Source organism: Solea solea, chromosome 9 (assembly GCF_958295425.1).
Source record: "Solea solea chromosome 9, fSolSol10.1, whole genome shotgun sequence".
Taxonomy (NCBI): domain Eukaryota; kingdom Metazoa; phylum Chordata; class Actinopteri; order Pleuronectiformes; family Soleidae; genus Solea; species Solea solea.
Genome location: NC_081142.1, coordinates 2,664,544 through 2,687,245, shown reverse-complemented (window position 1 = coordinate 2,687,245; position 22,702 = coordinate 2,664,544). Strand labels below are relative to the sequence as shown.

General features: G+C 39.2%; 1 protein-coding gene across 5 annotated transcripts in view; it reads right to left on the bottom strand.

The window, feature by feature from the left end:
* The window catches only part of lpp (LIM domain containing preferred translocation partner in lipoma), a 153,738-nt gene extending 133,906 nt beyond the window's left edge, over positions 1 to 19,832 (bottom strand). For 2 of the 5 annotated variants that reach the window (XM_058638050.1, XM_058638053.1), the window contains exons 1-2: positions 19,642 to 19,832; positions 14,333 to 14,399 (exon numbers count right to left, since the gene is read on the bottom strand). The gene's annotated coding sequence lies outside the window, so the exon portion shown is untranslated. Of the gene's footprint in view, positions 1 to 11,893; positions 11,958 to 14,332; positions 14,400 to 19,128; positions 19,583 to 19,641 lie in introns of those variants that run through there. The other 3 variants (XM_058638054.1, XM_058638051.1, XM_058638052.1) reach the window with 3 other exon arrangements.
* Between the last annotated feature and the right edge of the window lie 2,870 nt (positions 19,833 to 22,702).

Below are 22,702 nucleotides of genomic sequence, written 5' to 3'. Positions count from 1 at the left end.
GATACCGATCCCGAGTATCACACCGGCTCATCCCTAATTACACAGTACACCTGGTTAAACCAAGGATTTAATACTAAGGGGAACTAAAATGGTGAAGTTTTGCATTTGAGATGAGAAGCTTCTTTTGTGTGTATTCTGCCAAAAGTGCCAATCACAATCTAACATAAAAACACTTTTTTATTGTTGACCTCTCAAAACTGCACTTTATTAACCATATTTCATTGAGACAGGATGAGTGTTCACATATGATTACATTGGGTTAAATAGGCTATCGGCTGTCACTCAGAAATGCTCAGGTATATTTTCTTTTAGTCAAATAAAATGAGCCAATTAAATCCAATGCCAAATCCATTATGATAACTCAGGTTAAACTATTTTCCCTCTTGTAGTTCACAAAAAAACCCACAATGAGCCAAAAACTCAAATTATCAAAGCCATTCAGATAGAGGAATTTGCTATCAAACACAAATGATCTTCTAAGTACATTAGACCATTAACACAATTCTAAAGACTGACAATTTGTCAAAGAAATGTAATTTAGGCTCTGAAAAGTCTTCTTTCATTGTGTTATGATGGACAGGCTGGTAAGAAATGAACAAGTGTACTCGTCTCTCACTCTTCTAACCTTCATCTTAATGCTGTGTGCATATTGTGTTGTTTTTATAGACTACAATGTACACGATTTGTCGGAATATCCATGATTTTCTCTTTTTTCTGTCCAGTGGTTGAACCGAGCATTTATGTCATATAAGTCCGACAAAGCTGAGGAGCAAAGGGTCCATTTTCTCTGTGGATACATGCTTTTAAGTGCTCCTTCAACGCACGTACTTGATTGAGCCTTAATGTTTACAGAGACATCAAACCCATGAAAAATACATATCCCTGAAAACACCTTGGCCTTTTCCCTGGGCTTTACGGTGTATTTTTACCGCAAAGTGAAAGCCATGTTCAGATTAAATTAGTTAGCTTTTCTGAACTATAGGTACAGGAATTACAGGAATGTGCCCAAGGGCAGAATAGAGTGCAGGGAATACCCTTGACAGGAAACAAGTATCTCATCTGATTCATATCTGACCTACTAACCATTCAGGATGAAGGTTCATGTGGACCGAGAATACAGCTGGAGCGTATTTCCACCAGCTCTATTCGCCTCGTCTCGGCACGGCACAGCACGACGCGGTTTAGGTTGCATCTTCACAACAAAAAAAGGACCTACTTAACGTTAGTAACGACTAGTGACTAGACTCCTGTAGCTGTTGGAGATTAACCGACGTTTTTAGGATTGTTAAGTAGTTTTAACTGATTAGAGGGGGAGCAGGCTCCCAAGGCAATCACAGCAGAGCAACTCTTAAAGTCCCTGTTTGAATTTTTTTAACACCTCTTTCAGATGTAGACAAATGTACGGCAGTTTGCTCTGGTAAAGTGAGACAGAATAAAGCAGCACTGCAACAATTAATCAATTACCAAATGAATCAAATGTTTTTTTAGACAATTGATTAATCGGTTTGAGTGTTAATTAAAACAAGCCGTCCGATTTTTCAGCTTCTTAAATGAGAACATTTTCTTTGCTCCATGCAACAAAGAAATCGTTAAAACTCAATCAGTTTGGTCTTCGGAAAAAACAAGTCATTTGAAAAATATCATAATTTCAAGGTTTGGGGAACACTGATCAACATTATTCAACATTTTCTGACTGATTTTGTGGACTACATAACAAACCGTTTTTTTAAGAGAAAGTAATCTACAGATTACTCATTAATGCAAAAAAGTAAAGTTATATAGTGTGTATGTGCAAGTATGAGTGAAAACAGTGAATTCTACTGCACAAAAAAAGCCAGGTGCCTGGCAGTATGACAAGAAAAACACTACACTACTAACATAACATTACCACCTGTCCCTGTGCTGCCACTGTATACACACAAACGCTCCCCTCAGTCAGGCCTGAGGATATTGCTTGACAGAGCATGTTTTCACTTGAATGACACAGCAAACAAATGAAGTTGCATTGTAGGCAGAATAATAGCATCAACAATCTCCAAAATGTGAACACTGTAACTTTCAAAACCTTCCATTTTGGTGTCGCATTTACATCTCAAATATCGTAAAATAGGCGACTAACAACTCCAACACTGTCTTGTCAGTCAAGCGTCCCTGTGCTTACTGTACTGAACAGGTTTAGTTAGAATTTAAAATTGGATTTTATAATTTATTTTTTCATTTGATGGGTTTGGCTACAACATGAAAACAAACCACATGCATTTTATATCCATTAAAAAAAAGCAAGTTATATAATTGTGTATGCCTGAAACAGCTAGAAGTTAAAGCAGTCATAGATGATGAGTTCAAGAACATGAAGTGAATGGAATCAGAATCAGGAATCAAACCTCTGTCTACAGACGCCAACTTAAACGCAAGTTTTGTTTAGCAGCGAAACACTGTTACAGTGTGAGGAAAACACTTAAAATCCATACATTCAAGTCTTGTTTTAGAAATGTTGTTTGGAATGGCGCACAGTGTGATCACTCACAGAAAAGGATTACATCAGGATATTCAAAAACAGTCTAATGAGGACAATGGCTCACAACGCAAGTGAGCATGTTTGTTTTGTGCTGTTGTCCCCGCTAATGTGTGAGTGCAAAACAACAAGCCATGTTGTGTTTCCTCCATCTACTGTAATGATAATGGCCTGAAATGATGTGAAAATGCACTACATGATATTAATGACCACTATATTATCCACTTGTCGACAGTTCTAACAGATTTATTTAAAATATCTCTATACTTTGGAGCTAATACGATACACTTTACAATAACGTGTTGCATTTGCTTGCAAGTTTATATCCAACCGAGTCAGCGAGACATATAGCATGACGTCATACCAGTGCAACAACAACTAACGACAACAACAAACAACAATGGAGGACATCCAGCAGCTCTTTGTTTGCTGTTCAATTTGTGGCCGTTTGTCTCAAAAAGACGTAACGCTTTGTATGAGAAAGGAATGCGGGCTGTAAAATCTGTCACCCAATAAGAGTAAACCATACCATTTTACTCGGGTACCCCAAGGGAAGGATGCCAAAAATTGTAACTCAATTCATAACTAATTAATGGACAAACTGTGAATCGTTAAAATGCCAAAAACATACTGTATGAGCTGTCATCCCATCCCTAAATGCAGAGGAACCAGTTCTTACTACACAATGCTGAACTGTAACTTCTGCACTAACCTGACCTCTGAGAAAACTACTGCAATCCCTGAAAGGCGGCAAAACATACAGAGCTTTGATTTGCACGTTGTGTCGAAATGCAATGCTCCGACAACAAGTGAAAGTTGGGCCTGTGTGGGGATTTAAAGAGATCAGGGAATGCGTGTAATGTACTGGATCTGTCTGATATTGACACAATTGACCTCAAAACTGACACGTAAGGTCCCTCTCAACCGCAGCTTAAACCCCACAGCTTACAACCTACAAAAGCAGGCAGGAAGCTCAAATAACAAGCCAGCCATATATAGTGTACAGACTCTGTCAACACTGAGGGTGGCTGCACTGTGGCACTCGATCCACAAAGCACGCTACCATCATATACAATTGGATAATCCATTAATCAAAGTGATTCTGGGGCAACTCGCTGAGACCCAGAGCACAACTTTTAACCTCCCGTGTATTACATTGCCGTGAGAATAATGTGACTGCATAAGTGGAGAGACAAAGAAGCTTTTGTCTCTGTGCTTTAACATTCCAACAATATGTCCCATCGACCTCTTCCTGTACACTTGTAATAGCATCAGCAATGCTTTAAAGACATAATCTGACTGCATTAGTGCTCCTTACAGCATCATAAACATCATCATTATAAATTTAGTTAAGCCTTTCATCAGAGTTGAATGCACACAGGGAGTAGAAACCTCTGAAATAAGTGTCACGAATATGCATGTTTTTATGCATTTCTGTCAGTCCACAGAATGCCAGAAAAGTGTGGAACAAGGGTCGGGAAGTAAATTTGGGCCTAGGGCCAATTTTTTAAGCAATTGAAAAGAAATAAGTGTTAAATAAGTGATTTTCTTCTAATTTACACCATGCAATCTTGTACAAAAAAAGACAGTTTGCCACCAACTGTTGCGAGTGTTTGTGTGCTGTCTTAAGGTAACAATGGACGTTGTCTTTACTCATCAGCTTAATACTCATTTAAGACAAATGTGTGACATGCAGAGAATAAAATTACATAAAAATGGACATTTACTCTCTTTGAATTCTTTTTCAGTTCATATTTTTTTTGCAGAATAATGGCTTCTGAATGAAATTAAATAATTTAAAAAAACTTTTTTTTTCTTTTTAATCAGATTTTTGAAATCATCTGCCGCGCCAAATGCTGATGCCTGCAGGCCAGTTTTGGCTCACGGTCGCCAGTTGCTGACCACTGCTTTAGACAAATGTAAGTCTTTTGCCAGATGAGAAGGATACCCTGGAATAAGCTCAGTACCAATTTTCACATGTTGTGCCAAGTCAGCACTTGAAAGTGAAAAACAATAATCTGTAAAACATGGGATTCTAAAAATATCTGGAAGGATGAAGGGCCCTCACCACGAGGACTGTACGTTCATAAACTGGACACCTCACGTGAAATAGTAATGATTTATCCAACAGCGTTTGAGGGTCTTTGCGACTGCATTTGAGGATACGTAAGATAAGAGAGGAGAGAGTTGGAAAAATGCCTGTAGAAAAGTTTCCATTTTTGGGCCTGTTTTTGGACATTGAGACAAAGACTCAAAAATGCTTTTTTTTATTTTCTGTTTTGTTTTTCGTAATTATAAATTGTTGGCACATACACTATTTTAACATGCAGTAAATTGTAAATAACTGCCAGATATTGAAAGTTATTCTGGAAAAATGGGCAAAAGCCCTTTTTCAGATATGTTCTTGTCCTTTTATGGTAAAAATAAAGTAAAAAAAAAAAAGTCCAGACGGACATTGTGAGGCTTAGATATTAAAGGGTAAAAAAATGTTCATAGAAAGAATCTTAATACGCTCCTAGTTGACCTCCCTTCCCTCAACATGTAAAGCACAGATAAGTGTCCGGAAACCACAATTTGCAGAAACACTGCAAAACAAATATGATTGTACGAACATGAATCAGCCAGAGCATTACGCATGGATGCCACAGAGTGATCTCAGTGTGATAAATAACGTGTTACTCACCCTTTTATTTTGCATACACGTCCTGAATATCACAGAGCTGAGACAGTGACCTCCAGCCAAGAGAACGATTTGGGTCAGTAGGTAATTACATTCCTGGACCACAGGGGACCGCGTAGTTGGCCATTAATTATGCCAGTGTGACACTTGAAATGTGCACATGTATAGCATGTCAGTAGAATGATAAAGGCATTTCTGTGAACATCGCTCTCACGACTTCAGCTGCCGCCACCGAGTATCAATCAGTTACAATTTCAGTCTCAATTAAGCACCATTTAAAGCTCTCACATCTTATGTAATTAGCCTTTCTCAGCCTTTCCCTGAAACATCAGATTTTACTGACCACTTCATCGCGTTTTATCGGTCTCAAATCAAGATCAGGAAAAACCCTGGCTGATAAAACCAAAATGGGTGCAGAATTAACTACAGAAGGCAAAAGGAAACCAGCTTTACTTTCCCATTTATCACAACAACCTTTACAGCACAATCACCTTCACAGACTCAAGGCACCTTCAAAGAGCTTTTCTTTAGTCGAGAGAGTGAAAACAAGTATGAGTGTTCAGCATCAATGGTAGAAGAAAAGGATTAATTAGACAATATTTAATAACCTAATAAACACAATTGTCAATAGTTGAAGAAAGAAGTCAGCACATTAAGTTACAGCATTAACCATGGACACTGAATTCCTTTATTCCTTTGTCATTCTTATGTAATTCATGTACTTTGCAGTTTACATGTCCTGTTACATGTTTACATGTCCTGTTACATGTTTACATGTCATGGCCCTGTGTTTTGCCAACAACGTGTTTCAGTAATTTGACCGTCTTTAGAGGCAGGCGTCTGTCACTGCATGCAGGGCAAGTGTAACAGTCATATTGTGTTAAGTGTCACATTAGCCTCGAGCCTCTGCATAATCTCAGATTAATCATTTAGTGGCATCTGATCCTAAATGATTGGGACACGGAGGAAATGTCACTTCTGGCAGACAATCACTCCACTGTCTGGACCTGTTACCATTACGACAGTGAGTGAAGATTACTGTTGTTTACTTGTAACGAAAGTGCTGACGGACACCAAAGGACATTTTTCACCAAGCAGACAGGGAGAAATCATGGTCGCTTGGTGCCAGAATACCTAGAGGACGCAATTTAAAATGAAATGTGTGGTTCCTTCTCAGAGTCAGGAACTTTCATTTTCTCATAAACTCATATACGTTCTAAACTCTGTGGTTATTTTGGCCGACAACATTTTTAGGGTACTATGCCTGTGTACTATATATAGGATAAGATACATTGTTCTATAAACAATGAATCAACAACATCCAGCGTGTGTGTGCTACTGCTAACAAAGTAGCAAGGAGAAGTGATGCCGTGTGGCAGTATTTTTCCTTAAAGTCGGGAAAAGACGTTGCAGCTGAAACTTGTCATGCACAAGTTTCCCGTGGCGGTACAGAGCCACATTCACGCATTCGAAGCAGCATCACAATAAAAAAACAGCATGAGGATTTTCGCAAGACCACCGAGGCGAAGAAACAACAAACCTCTGGCTCCCTCAAATAACCAACGCCAGCCGAAACATTTCCAAAGTGTGACAAACTCCCACGGGACGGAAAAAAGGCATTGGCTATAACAGAAAAGATAGCCCAGTTTACTGTGCTGGATGACCAGCCCCTGACCGTGCTGAGTAATGTCGGATTTAAAAGCTTAATTGAGCACCTCGAGCCTCGAGCCTCGCTACATTGTCAACAAAACTAGACCCTTTTATTCGTTTTCTGTTCTTGTTAGAGTGATGTGTTTTTTTTGTTTACACTCTTATTTTTTTTAATGAAGAATAAGAGCAATGAACACACTGTTTTGGGCACAGTCAGTGATATCGGAGCTGTGGACAGTGGACAATATTGTGTTGTTGTTTTTGGTCCCTGCCCTCGGTCGTTCCCACCATATGCTGACTGTAAAAAATATTCAAGTGAACTTGAATTGTTTGCACCTCAAAAGTATAATTTGTTTTTATTGGATTTATTGAGGTTGTTTTTCAGGGTCTTCTTATTTATGTTTTATTTATTTTAATCAATTGTAGTATATTCTTATGTTGAAGGTTACCATTTATCTAAACAATTGGTTAATAAAAATGGATCAGTTTTTCTCATAACTACTGTTGCTGACTATTTGTCTCTCTTAATCAAGTAATATCACTTGATCAAGCCTTTTCTAACATTCCACACTACAAAATAAGTAATAACAGTATGTATGATTTGTGCTGATATCGTGTCGGTTCAATATCTGCTGAAGATGATGTTTTAGAGTTTCTTGAAAATATCAAAAATGTTGGACTTGGAGTTTGTATAACCAGTAATAATCAGTAATAATTCCATGCGTTGTAACTGTTTTCAGACAAAATCTTCTGACTGATTACATGGAGACAGCATTGCCAGATGAACTGAACTCATAAATAATTAAAAAGCTAGAGTGTTGTCTGTAAGTCCTTATTTGACTCTATTACAGGGGAAACTGGTTTCGCCACCTTACTGCACAAACTGTAAAAGGTTCTCAGGATGTTGTGGCAACCAATGTGAAATTATTCTATTTGAACAAACAACAAACTTATTTGAATCGAGAACTTATAACACTGTATTATTAAATGTGAGATCAGGCTAACTGAGACAGCCTGAGAAAGGGCCTGAAGAAGCAACAGGCGGAAGTAGAGAGTTTACTGATATTGATATGACATCTTTCCATAGAGGAATCTGGGCTGTGCAACCAGACTGAAAACTTTCCTGAAATAAAGATGCAACAGACACTTCATTCTTATGAAATAAAAACAGAATTCTTTAGCCATGATATAAAGTGTCTGGTCGAGTCTGTTGACAACACATCACAAATCTGACAACATCCCAGCTATGAAGGAAGGTCATGACATCATGCAGAAGGTGCGGGTCTTTGATTTACACTGTGGAAAGGGAACAATAAATGCAGGCCAAGTCCTGAGAAGAGCTTCCCTTCAAAAGAGCCCAAGAGCTTAAACTAAGGTGATGATTTACTGTCTGCTCAAATATAATATTGGCCACTAGAAAGCAGCCAAATCAACACTGAGACAAGAGACACAGCCAAAGCCTTGAAACAGATTGTAGAATAATGCATCAGAGACGTTTGTTTATGGACTCGTGCTGTCCAGCTTTGCTGAGGCTGAGAGGGAAAAAAATTATGATTCGAAATTCAGACTGGGAGAAAGTCCCAAAACACACATGTGCCAAGCCAATGCTGACATGTATCCAGAACTGTAATAATTATTCAATTACTATGTTTACAACGTTAGAAAAAGCTAATGACTGTGTTTGTCCGGCTAAAAAACGACTTTTTAAATATATGTAAACATTTTAGTAGGACTGGCTAGCACTGTTGCCTCACAGCAAGAAGATCACCAGTTTGAATCTCGGTTTTAACAATGGACTGTTGACCTGTCCAGGGTGTACCCTGCCTTACTCCCTATGTTAGTTAAGATTGGCTCCAGCCCCCTGGGACCCTGATGTAGGGGATGGTACAGTACGGTACGGTCTGGAATGGTAAAGCCCTGGTTCAGACTTGCATTTCGACAGAGAACGGTAGCTTTACTTGGTAGGCATGGTGTGCACTGTGCCCGACGTCGCTCTAGTGTGACGACATCAATTGTGACACAACAGACCACAATGGAGGACATCCAGCAGCTTTTTTTCCTGCTCGGTTTGTGGATGTTTGTCTCAACAAGACGTCAAGCTTTGTATTCTATGTGTTTGCCTTGTGTTCCGATCGCAAGGGAATGATGTTTTTCTGTTGCCCAAGCAGCCGACTGTTGTGGGTGGAGGTGGTGTAGCTCCACCCAGACTGTACCATACCATTTTAATCTGATACACCAAGGGAAGGGTGCCAAAAATGGAACGGTTGGGGCTGGTTATTTTCATACTATTCCTAAAGGAAACGTACCATACTATACCAAACCGAAACAAGGCTCAACACACTCCAACAATGTGATTGGTACTCAAATGACTATTTTATCCACAGTACAAGTTCAGTTGGATTCAATCTGGCTTGGGCAGTCTGCGCAAGCTCCACATTTCCCAGCCCTGAGGCGTTGACCCAAAAAATAACAGAAGATGCTGGTACACAGAAGAATAAGACAAAAGTGACGAAAACCTGGCAAAATCCAAGCAGACACATTTTTGGACTGACAAGGAAGGAAACCAAATTTACAGCCTGACAGCTCAAAGATTTGACTATTTTTAAGTCCATGGTTAGGAATTAGCTGCCAGCTAAACTGCCCAATACGAACAAGCTGAAAGGGTGCATATTACCTGCTAGCGTTGCAGAGGCAGACACACTTTATTCAATAAATATATACCCCGCTAGTGTTTGTATACTGGGACAGGGACAATGGTCCATTTCAATGGCGTAGTGGACTTAATTGTGCATAAAAATATATTGACTATGCCACTATAGCAACTTAGCTCCAGGAGAAATAGCAGAACCCGGGCTGCTAGTGTTTACGTACAATCTCAGTGTTCAATCTGCACTCTAACTGATCAAGAGCAAGAAACAAAATAGCTGTTTAGAGGGCATCATTAGTTTAACAGTAATCAAGAGTTCAAGAGAAAAAAAACAGAAAGTAATCAAACCCTTAAAGTGATTCTCCTTAATAAGAAAGATAATCTCTTCCACTTTAGCTTGATGCTCCTCAGCTCAGTGGGATCCTCCATGTAATTGCTCTTGTTAATCATGCCTTAATTTGTTGACGAGAGATTCAGTTGGAAGACTCGTCTTGAAAAACATACAATCTCTCCCAATCTGGAGGATGCCAGCGTCTTGAAATTAAGAGCAGCAGAGCAGAGTGAGACCAGATTAAGTCATTTGAAGAGTGTTGGAGACGTCGCCAGAGACCGATGCAGCCGCGTCTGTCACTGCTTATTATTAAACAGTAGCCGCTTTAAACATTCTTAATGTGACTGATAAGAAAACACTAGTGCTATTTCATTTGTGAAAGGAACCTGCAGATCAAACTGGCCAATAAAACAACAAGTTATCACAAAAAAATGTTATGTAATCTTATGTTTATGCAATGACCTAACACACTTATATGCAAACATAGTATGTGCATATAATTCAGCAAATAACTGAATGTTTTACCGTAAACTCTCTAATGTTAATTGAAAAATCAATTTGTTTTTGATAAACAAAAACAAACAACTTTATCAAAAGGGATTTTATCTTCTTAAAAACAAATATATTGGTCCTCTATGACAGTAAATAAATTGTTTGTGTTTTGTTTGTGAATAAAATGATATGTGAAGCTGTCATCATTTACTGAAACTTTATGGACCAAACAATGAATCCATCACTGGAGAAATATTCGACAGATTAATCAATGATTTAAAAACCAAAAAATAATTTAATGCAGCCTGAGTTCTTCAAATATCACAAGATGAATCTTTCAAAAGAACGATTTGAAAATATTTATTTGAATCCTGGCCTACAGATGGAGGTTATCTTCAACCATTTCATTACATTGCCCAGGTCATAGATGTGTTTTTCTTTTGAAGAATTACTGTAAACATTGTAAATGTACTGTTTAATTACAGCGTCTCTAATCGCTGCTGCATTATTAGCTTTTATGGCCACTGAGAAATAACAAGGCCAACTACCTATAGGACCACAACAGGGTCTATTAAGTGTTTTAGCAGCTGTTAATAAACCTGAGAAGTCAATCAGCACTGGATTCATGTGTATGCGCACATACACAAAAGATTTGTTTATAAAGTTCATAAACACAGCAGTGGCGAGGTTAAACAAAGGCTGTGAAGAGTGCTGTTGTTAATGTGTGTGCAGAGGCCTAACACTGTGTAAAACCAAGCACTCGCACTATTTCGACTTCACTTTTGTTGATACAGTTCACGCAAAGACGTGAAATCACATCATTCACTTCACACGCTTGAGTTAAAATACTCTGCATGATGCGATGCCCCAGAAACATCAGTGTTGATATTGGGACAGAACTGGTAGAAAGAAAGAAAAATGAGCCCACTTTTTTTTCCTCTTTTCCAAAAGAGAGCAGGTGAATATTTGCGGGTTGTGTTTACAAACAGCCAAACTCACTCACAATGCAGAAATGTCCTTTGTCTGTGGTGTAAATGCACCGTAACACACACACACACACACACACACACACACACACACACACACACACACACACACACACACACACACACACAAACAACCACAAGACATCCACAAAGAGGTCTATAAAACAATGTCTTTCCTCGGATATGACACGGTCAGTTGTTCTTCTGGTCAAAAACATTGTTTTCACCACAGTGCAGAGTTAGTCCAAATTTGGAAAAACCTTCCCAGAATAACTACTCAACAGATGAAAAGTCCCCTTCTCTTCTTATTTTAATCTACACTTGCAGAGAAGCCCAGGAACACTGTGTGTTAGTCATAGGTCTGATGCAAGAATCCAGCAATGAAATCAATCCGACAATCAGTCAAGCAATGACAGTCATGCGTTCCCCACAAGCAGCAATGGGAAAAATAAAAATCATCTATCTTTTATATTCTATCAATTATTTTACATTATATTGTAACCATAACTTTTCTCTAACAGTGAGTAAACAGACACATGCTACCATAAAAATAAACAATACAACAAAAAATTGAGCACTGGATGATACTCACAGTTTCTCTTTAGATCTCTGGAAAGTGCTAGCTTCACTAAACGGCAGTTACATAGAAGGCTCCTCTCACCCCTAGAAAGCCTTATGCAGCTGAAATGACTCACATCCCCTCTTCCAACCTCTGTCAACCATCATGAGGAGGTAAACATTTCCAAATATGGAGAAAATATGGAGACAGTATTGAGGGCAATATCAGTTTGGTTTGCTTTCAGCCTGGAATGCCAGAGTCACTCGGCAAAGCCAGCTCTGTGGTGCATACCTTTCACTAGGAATAATAATGATGATTGTGGAGAAGTTTTCACAATCACTTTGAGTTCGGTCTGACCTAAGATGGATAACAACATGAGCCAACTTTGAGGAGAAGACGTTAAGAGAAGACTGTGAATGGGAATCTGAAGAAACTGCCGAAAAATACAAATAAACACAAATGAATGCAGGGAAATGTTGACTTTTGGACATTATCAGGTCGTATGGAACAGATCAGGAGGTAAAGATTTACCTTTACTGTAAGAAGCTATTATGTATATGTATTTTTATTTGCATTGAAACACTTGTGGTGGGACAGTTTTTTGGGGGAATGTGGTTTTATTTGGCACTCTTAAATAAGTGATCACTGCATATTTAAAGGCATATCAGACATTACCAGTTAAATATGTGGCTCCAATGTCAACACAGAAATAACTTTAAAGACTTAAAGATATAATATGTAACATTTCCGGGTTCAAATATCAATAAAATGACAAGACTTGATTGACTTGAAGATGAGATTTTAGAAATCTATATTTCTATATTTCTGTTGAAGGTAATGGACCATTCCATTTTAGTCGCCTTTTAATGGCGTCATCTGCTTTACAGTCTCTGCTAATGAGACATAACTACAGAGGATTTACAGAACTTTTGACTGCAGAATCAGAACAGGCGACAACATGTACAGTGTAAACACACTCAAGTCTCCTATAACTCTCTGCATGACTACCTCAGTGTCTACTGTAAAAGCACATAGCATGCGCAACCACATTTGTATAATACCGTCTATGACAGATTTAACTTCCAGGGCAAATCACTATGAAAGATCGGAGTGAGGAAGAAAGTATTTGGTTCCACCAAGAAGACAGTGCGTTGCCTTTTGTTTTCGCATTTTATTTGCGTGTATTTGCAATGTGTACAGCTACCAAAGCTCTCTACGCTGCTTCAAAATGTCATCAAACCAGAGCTTTAGTGATTTTTCTGATAGTGAGATCCCTTGTGTGTTTAAATAAAAAAGCAGGTAGGCCTTTTTACAACAAGCTAATCCAAACTCTCTGCCATAAAACCAGTGAAGACATGTGCATGTCTCAGTTCAAGGCAAAACCAACAGCCTGGTATCAAATACTGAGTGAGTCACCTGACAAAACACAGTGAGATAATCTAATCTAATCCATTAATCTAATAAATTAAACATCAGTTACAGTTTAGGGGTACATATTTTTGTGACACCACCAGAAACATCCATCCATTGTCTACCATAAAAACTCACTGCTGATGCTCCCTCCTCCCTTCCCCTTTCCTGGCCATGTGCATCTGTTTGCAAACACAAGCCGCGGAGCCATGTCCATGCCAGTCTGCTTCTGTGTTGCATGCCTCTGTGTTTTTCAATTCTCACCATTCAAAAAAAAGCCAGTCTGACTCGTTCAGAGAGTGGTTTTCATCTGGATCTGTCATGATGAACGTCTAAAATAACACCATCACTGCCTTGATCTTATACCCAGTACCTGGCTGGTGTGTGTGCAGTGCCGTGAAGCAATTTGTGTTTCTCGCGAGATCCAAGACTTCTTGAGACCTCCTGATTCTGAGGTACCTGGGTACCTTATTTTGCAAAGCGTGTGTCCGTTAACAGACAGCAGGGTCAGTGGAGATGGACCCCAATCTCCCCACAACAAGACATTTAACCATCACAATGAGTCTGTGAAGTTAGGGGTAAAAATCCTGCATAGTTCCACTTTAAGAGCTGGTATTCTGCTTGATATGATCACAAGTGGACAGTGTCAAATACAGGTCCTGAATGCACCGTCAGATCCGATCACAAAAGCCACAGTTGGACGGTGTGTGGGTACATGTATGACCACATTCTATTACATGTGTGACCTCAAGACACTTGAAGCATGACCTCCTCAGCAAACGTCATCTGACCTGCAGCAGTTTCACATTGAACTTTAAGTATTTTTACACTTCTCAGAGTAAAGTAATTTCAGCGTGTGGTGGATTTTCACTGCTATGTTTTTATCATATTCTGCTTGTGCCACTACTCTACTTTAATTTGACTAAATTACTAAATTCCATTCATTCCAAGCATAAGTTCCAACACGACAAAGGAATGACAACACGAAAAAGAGGACAAATATGGTTAGATATGATGGACTAACAGCCAGTACACCAAAACAAAAAGACAGATGTTTCTTACCTTTTCTCCTCTCTGATAGTTTGGGTTTTCTGGAAAGCTGCAGTGCCCTTTAACTGTGCCACAAAATCTGTCGGGAATGAAAAATAAAGACTCTGTATGACTCACACTGACAACGCACTGTACATTAATAATAATTATTACTTATACAGTACTTCACAAAGTTAAAAAATATAAGGAAAAAGATGTGAGATATCAAGAAGAAGCCAGACAAAGACAGATAAAAGAGAAGAAAGAAACATCAAGACAATGCATGTAAGTAATTGAATAAAAGTATTCAGAAAAAAGCCTTAAATAATGTACATTGTATATGCACACTTGGGCTGCGACAATTTTTCACTTAATAGATTATTAATCCATTACTAAATTAATAGTCGACTATTTTTTATAATTGATTATTCGGTTTTGGATTATTTTTTAACAATTATAACAAGCTTTCCTGCTTTTTCAGCTTCTTACATGTGAATATTTTGGTTTCATTGACAAATAAATCATTCAAACTGGAAAATTTTGGTTTGTGGACAAAACAAGACATTTGAGAACAGCATCTTTTCCAGGTTCACATTTTTCAACATCTTATCGACCAAACAAATACTCGATTAATGGAGGAAATAATCGAAAGGTTAGCTGCGGCTCTAATGTACACACAACCATGTATGTCTTCATAAACACATGTGCATAGTTTCTCTTTATATGACGGAAGCACAGAACGCACTTGTGAGTGTGTTAACTGTAAATATGCTAAAATAACTAATTACATAAGCGCGTGTACTGTGTGTGCCGTGCAGATACAAACTAACATGGTACAGTAAGTGAATGCTGTCAGCTTCTTTCTCTGACTACGTCGTTCATCAGTGGAGAGACACAAGCACGCTTCTCCCATAAATCCTCTTTAAACCGGAGAGTAAGTTGTCCATTTAAAATCTGTCATTTCTCACTGTGCACACAGTCTCAGTGTCAGGGTAATACCTCACTGCACACGAAAAACAATGCTGACAAGTGACTATACAGAGAGAACATTTCAGCGCACTGTGACAATTATTTATTGAAGAGAGTTAACAGAGCAAAACAACATCTAATATGCTAGTATCTATTTAATAAACAAGACAGATCCAGTTAAGTCATAACTCATAACACTATTCACATAAGTATCCACCTACAATTGCAACTCCATCACTTAATTATTGACATCAATCCAGAAAAATACTTGGCACAGCTGATCATCCATCTCAAGTGATGGTATGAATGGGACGGTATGTCTTTTCTGTGTAGTTTACTGCTTTGACAAGTGATAAGTGATAACTTTGATTTTTAATGACTCCGCCAATCATGTTCTCAATTAACCCTTTAACACCTAAGCCTCAAAATGTCTGTCTGGACTTTTTTTTTTAGCTGATTTTAACCGTAACCATAAAAGTTAAATCATAAAATGTCCTGTGAGTTATTTTTCCAGAATAACTTTCAATATCTGGCAGCTATTTACAGCTTACTGCAGGTTATAATAGTGTATTAATAATTTAAAATGAAGAAAAACAAAAAGGTTTATTTAAATTTGACATTTGAACAGTAAACAAACGTGCCGTCTGCGATGCGCTCTGTGTTAAAGGGTTAAACAAGTTACTTGGTCCAAAAACAGACAGGAAGTCATAAAAAGCGTTGATGTACTGTTATGGAAAAGCAAAGAAACAAGAGAAGATTCACATTTATGAAGCTCAAATCAAAGAAGCAGTGGTTTTAAAGAATCACAAACAAATGCAGTGTTCAATTACTAATTAATAGTTGCAGCCCTGCTACTGATTATCCTGTTGTGCGATTAATGTAATCATGTATCATTTACAGCGGCAAAGCTAATCCCCGTGAAGTTACGACACAGTTGACCACATCCACTTCCTGCTTAGTTTTGCAGAGCTGAAACATTCATTTGGACGACGATCCCTTTTATCTGAAAACGCAGTTGTCAAATGAAAATGCAGCAGAATGGACACAGTCCGGGCACGGTTCATGTTTATGTCAGGTGGATATATTAATTGTTTACTGATTTACACAATAATGGTGAAGATGGCGCTTTCAGGGGCCTGTAAAAGTACAGGAAAAATTTATTTAAGAACTGTGCTTTACAAGTCAAGTCTTGGTAGGTGGTTTCTGATGCAACAGCCTGTTTTAGAGAAATGTGATGCAGACTGTTCTCTGGTGAGATAAACCTGCCAACAAATTGCTCTCACATTTGACTATATTCCTTTTTATTTACCCTGCTTTTTGGCTTCTGATTGATGGAACAATCCCACAAGTAATGCTTTTTTTTAAAAGCCCACTGTCCTGACATCACCCTCTACTCTAAAACTGGGCATTAGGAGTATGGCAAAAAGATACTGTTCATTTCTTTTTTTTAAGGAAAAAAGGAACATGCTCATTAAAATATATCAAGAAACACAAACAGGGGAATAACTTGACTTCATCTACCAGGGGGCCCGGGGCTCAAAGACAGTTGAGGCACTCAATTTTTAACTTTAACATCATCAGCTGTCAAACAAGTTCTTTTTAACCAGAGATTTTAAAGACATTTAATGTTGCTGAAGTCAAGAGGGTGTCAGAGCAATACAAATGTATGTATGCAGTTTGATAGCAGCACTCTAAGGGGACCTTGGTGTTATTGATTTGAAATTCACATCTAAGTCAGAGTCTTTTAAAGAGGAACGGGGAAACTTATTTTTCATGTTACGTATGTTTTACAGCAAATCAATATCTTTACACCAGACTGGGGTTTGTTTGTCACTCACAAAGATAAAGACAATGATGTGAAACCTTTTTTATATATGTCGTCAGAGTGGCGACGATCTGCGCAAAGCTCTGGTAGAGAATGTAGGTTGTAAAGCGGCTGTATAAAGACACATTATTGTGCCATTTCTTTTATGTTTGGTATAAAGACAGAAATATGGACATTTCAGAGACAGACCATCTGTGAACGTCGAGTTCACTATACTCAAATCGACTCCACAGTTACCAAATCACAATCGAATCAAGCCCGTTTGGGATGTGGTGGAATGGGAAATTCACATCACGGATGTGCAGCAGATGAATCTGCAGCAGATGAATCTGCAGCAATCATGTCAATACAGATCACACTCTCTAAAGAATGTCTCCAGAACCTTGCTGAATCTATGCCACAAAGAATTAAATCAAAATGAGGTCCAGCCTGGTTCTAGCAAGGTGAAATTAATCACCATCACTTACACAAGTTACATTTATGCTAAGTGTTTATTGTTATGTGTCATTTATTATATGCACAGTCACTTCCCAGGTTTTCAATAAGCCACCCCGACTAATTCCAGTAGATGCAGAGATGTTGCACATGTTCGGCTGTCCCCACACTGCCTGTTTTTAAATCAACCTCAAAACGCACTTTTACTCCTTGGCTTTTTGTTCGGCATGAGAGTTGCCTATTTTAATCCATCTTTCCTTTCCTCTTGATCTTTACGCTTTTATTATTTTAATGTTTCTGTTGGTTTTAAGTTGGTCTTAGTGTTTTCTTATGTTGTTTTATGTCTAACTGTACAGCTCTTTGTTTTTAAATGTGCTTTATAAATAAATTTGGATTGGATGTTCTACAGTCAGCGTCTGCAGAAGTAAGTTTAGCAGGAGTGCTCCACTGTCCCCTCACAACGCCTTCAACACTTTAAGCAATGCTGAATCCCTCAGGACTAACTGTTAAACAACTACTTAAAGACAACATTTATGATCGAACATTACCTTAAAAAGTCCAAGTTTCCCTCAGTGACAACTGACTCGGACGTTAAGATGCTGGCTTATATTTTAGCAGAAACTGTAAGTGACACTCCATTGTCACTAACCAATTATCTCCTCATTGCGCTTCCCACCAAGTGGTTGCCCAGTACACATTTACAATTTAGTGCTCAATGAATACAAGTACAGAAAAAACAGGGTCCACATGCATGAAGGGCTTCACTAACCCAGTGCCCTTAGTTTAGTATGAACAGAGCTGTGGCCTTAGATTTATACATGTATGTGGAAACGTGCAGTCGCTGTCTGCAGACATACAACACTGTACACATACGCAATACAGGTGTCAACTGAAACACTTCTTATTCACTTTGAATGGAGTGTAAGGCAAAATTTAAGAAGTATTCAACTTTTTCATTTTCTCAGTCAAATCACATGATGCAGATTTTCCAACACAGGTGCTCGCCAATGAAATCCTGTTTATGTGTTTATTAACAAGAACTCTCGGACATTGTTGTTCTTCCCATAACCAGTGTTTTTGGTCAAAGGGCAAGCGACAATGGAAAATCACATCATCATCATCATCGTCAACCATGACAGACACTTTTATGGTGTATTAGGGGAGTGGCGATGGTGGCCCACTGGGGTGGGTTTTAATTTATTTTGATTTTTTTTTTTTTAAACCATTATTTTTGCAATCCTAACCAAATGGTGTTGTAAAAGGCTGAAGAAAACTGTCATTATTTCGATATAAAAGTAAAAAAATCATTAAGATGAACATTTGAAATAGTAGCTGGAGTTTCCTGAACATTAAAATGTATGTATTGTTGGAAATGTAGGAGATCACGAGTAATGAAAATGAGTAAGTAACGCAGGATAGTTAAAAATGTTGACTTTTTTTTCTTTTAAACTTATAAACGTGGCGAATCTGTGTTGCCGTAAAGAACTTCGTCCACTCATACAAACCATGTGAAGTTTGTTTTCGTACGAACCAGAAAACATGTCCTGACAGTCATTAGCTGTCACTCGCCCCCACAGTGGCACATATTATTGATAAATACCTTGTTATGAGACGTTTTTTGTTGTTTTCTGTACAAACATAAGCTTTAGTTTTCATCTTTCTCTGCTGACAGTCGCTTCCGCATTGCTCAGCAGCACCAGACGGCTCGGCGTGAAACAGAAACGCTCAGAGAGACGCCCAAAAGTTCCGCTTTGTAAAACTTTATCTTTACGGTGTCTCACATTTCTACAAAACACACGGACGGGTCCAAACATTAGCTACGAGCAACACGTTCGCTTTGCTGTGGAGGTTTTGAACCGCGTCTAACTTTAGCAGCAGCTAACGTGTTGAGTCCACGCCCTCGTCGTGAACTCAGACAGAGCTACAGTAGAAAGAAAAAAAAATCCACACTATCGCCGAACAAGGCCGAACGAATTGAAGTCGAGCGGCTGCCAAACACTGGCTCAAATCAGTCACGGCTAACGACGCCTCAGCTGATATGTTTGAGGCGTCACAGCAGAGCTCCACGTTCAGTGAGTGAGCGCGCGTGTGTGTGAGTGTGTGTGTCGCTTACCTCGCTTTCTTGGAAACACGACAGAACAGAGGCTGCAAATCCCAGCAAAAAACTTTCCTGATCCAAATTCTGGGAGAGTTGTAGGGCGCTGACGTCACACTCTGAAATTCCAGCCGGCTCAGTCAGTGAGTGAAGAAGTTTGCCCATGTAAGGCAGCAGGCCAGCGGTGTCACCACCACATACTATTACTACTACTGCTGCTGCTGCTGGAGGAAGTTTGATGTTTGACAGAGAAATATGTGCCTAATAAAATGGACATGTGTCCAGTTTAACCAGACTTAACCTCTTATAAACCTGCACATGTCTAATACATGTTTAGAGATATGGATTGTACAGCTAAGGCTTTTTCAAGATTACATTTTATTAGCTGTTTGCGTCACTTAGGTCAGGTACACAATCCAGCCCTGATACTACTTAAAATATCTTGTATATTTTATATGCTTTTATTGCCATTTCTAACTGTTTTCCAGAGTAGGATGAGGAAAATCAATCATCATAATCAGAAAGTTGAAGATGATGGGATACTGCAGGTCTGGAATAAAATACCATTCTGCTGTTACCTATATGCATAAAAAAGTACCGTAGGAGCATTATAAGGCTCTGTTTTAGTCATTCTGTGATATATTGCTGGATTTCTGTGGATTAAAGTGCACTGATGCTTGTCTCGCTAACAAAGCAGATCTTTGCAAGTCTGGTTGTCTTTTTGCCCTTTTCTCTATGGAGCTCCCCCTACAGTTTCAACGTATATTTCTTACAACACCACAGTAAACATCATCCATCCATTCAGTGGCGTGCACAGAGATTTGGAAGGGCAGGGGCAAAGATTAAAAGGGCACCTACAGCAGAAAACACGAGTGTATAATTCCCCACAGTCTCACACACCTGTGTATACTTACAGTATACAGGGACATTGTCTCACAAGACCACAAGAGATTTTTGGCGTTTTTCCACTATATAGTACCACCTCGGCTCACCTCCTCAATGTGGGCGGGGTCATCACAGCACCGCTGCATGAAACTGCCGTGGCTTCGTTTTATACGCGACACACACACAGACTAGTGACTTGTAAAGCAGTTGTTTTTGGTGTACTGAATCATTAGAATCAGTTAATCAAAAACATTAGCTCTGTACTCCCTGCTCTGTAATCCCCACGGCACCCCTGTGCCAATCTCAGCTGACATAGGGCGATAGACGGGGTACATGGGGTACAGTCTATTTAGAGTGTTCAATTTACCTAATCCCTAAATCTGCATATGTTTGGACTGTGGGAGGAAACTAGAGAACCCGGAAAAAAACACCACAGGCGGGCAGAACAAACAAACTCCTTGTTCGGACAAGGACGCGAACCTGGGTCTTTTTGCCACAAGGCAGCAGTACTAGCCACTACGACACCGCATGACCCCACCCAATCGTCCTTAACTGACCCCAAACCCCCTTGTCCACTCTCTCCACATGTTTGTTTGCCTGGTCAGCGAAACAAAAGACGCTCATTCATTCTCTAACAATTAGCCTTAAGATAAAGTCACACTTTACAGCATTCAGAATTGAAAGATTGCCGTGCGTTTCACGCCATATAACAGGCTGTTATATGGGGCATCCATCCGTCTCGTCACAGAAACACACATGCAAAGTGACACGTGAATGAGGAGTGCATTGGTGCTTATTTTTCCCTGGTTTTTCATGTCACGGGTCCTGGTGTCTGATTGGCTACGGTGGCTGGAGCTGTCGCACACTCACAACTCGTGACTCTGCGACACATTGTCTCTTCGCCTCTTTAATCGCATCTTTGGCCCCGTTTAGACCCGATGACAAAGGTCGTCAGTGATCCGTTCACAGCCAGATCACACTAAGTGGAACTCTTCAAACCTGGCATTAAAATGCCTTCTGCATGGGTCTCCTGGGACAACATGCATTCTGATCTAGCAACCCCGCCCTTTCATCAAATACATACTGATGTCATGACTGTTTGACGAGTGTGATTGTACAGATGTTTCTCCTGTCGGCTTGTTTGTGTGTTTGTCGGAGTGTGTGTGATTCTTTGTGGCACACACAGTGAATTAAGGCTCAAACTCTTGAGTTTGACTGACTGAAAAAAGTTTTAACTATCAGAAAAAGGAAAACTTCATGCATATGATCACTGATTAGTGCAATAATGCTGCATTGCTTAAAAAAAGAGACACTTTTCACTGTCCCTCAAAGATTCCTAGTCTGTTTGTGGGTCGTAGATGACATATGTGTGTCTAATTTCAAATAGAAACCGATGCTAATATTATGCAGCATTTTGATTTCATGCACCATACACATTTATTTTTGATTTAAAATAGTTACAGCCAATACTGTGCACTTTTTTATGCACTTTGAGGTGTTTGAGCTGCAGGAAATGTCTGGCCCAGCTGGTCCCGCTCGAGTGAATAGTGTTGATTAGACACCATGAGCTGAGAAGGTGGTGTCTCATCCTAAGGACAGATTGCAGGAATGTGGCCAAATGAATCCTCTTTATGTAGGATGTACTAATGTACTTTATTAGTCAAGGGTCTTGCTTTACAGTGGCCGCCATCTTGAGCCGCCATGTTTCTTCAGCAGCCCAAATAGTATTACCAGCATTCCATTTAGAAGCGTTTAGCACATGCAAAGAATAACAACATCCTTTCTGCTATGCAAAAGCCATTTCAGTTCCCGGATGTGCTTGAGTATGAAGGGGAGTGAGCAGAGGAGTTGTTACAATCTTAACTCTTGCCATTAGATATCACTAATCTTTACACTTTGGACCTTTACCCTAACTCCAATCTGCACGTCTTCGGACTGTGAGAAGGAAGCTGGAGTATGTAGAGAAAACCCACAAGGAAAATGTGGAAAATCATTGCAAAAAAGAATGGTCAAAATGGGATTCAAGTGAGATGTTGTGAGCAATCACTGTATCACCATGTGGCCCACAGAGCTATGATCAGGGCCACTGCAGCAGAGTAACAAAGCAGGCACGAGGCCCTGAGCTGAGACACAACCTGTTTCACACGCAGTCAATAATCCGGAATAAATTCAGATTATTATTATTATTATTATT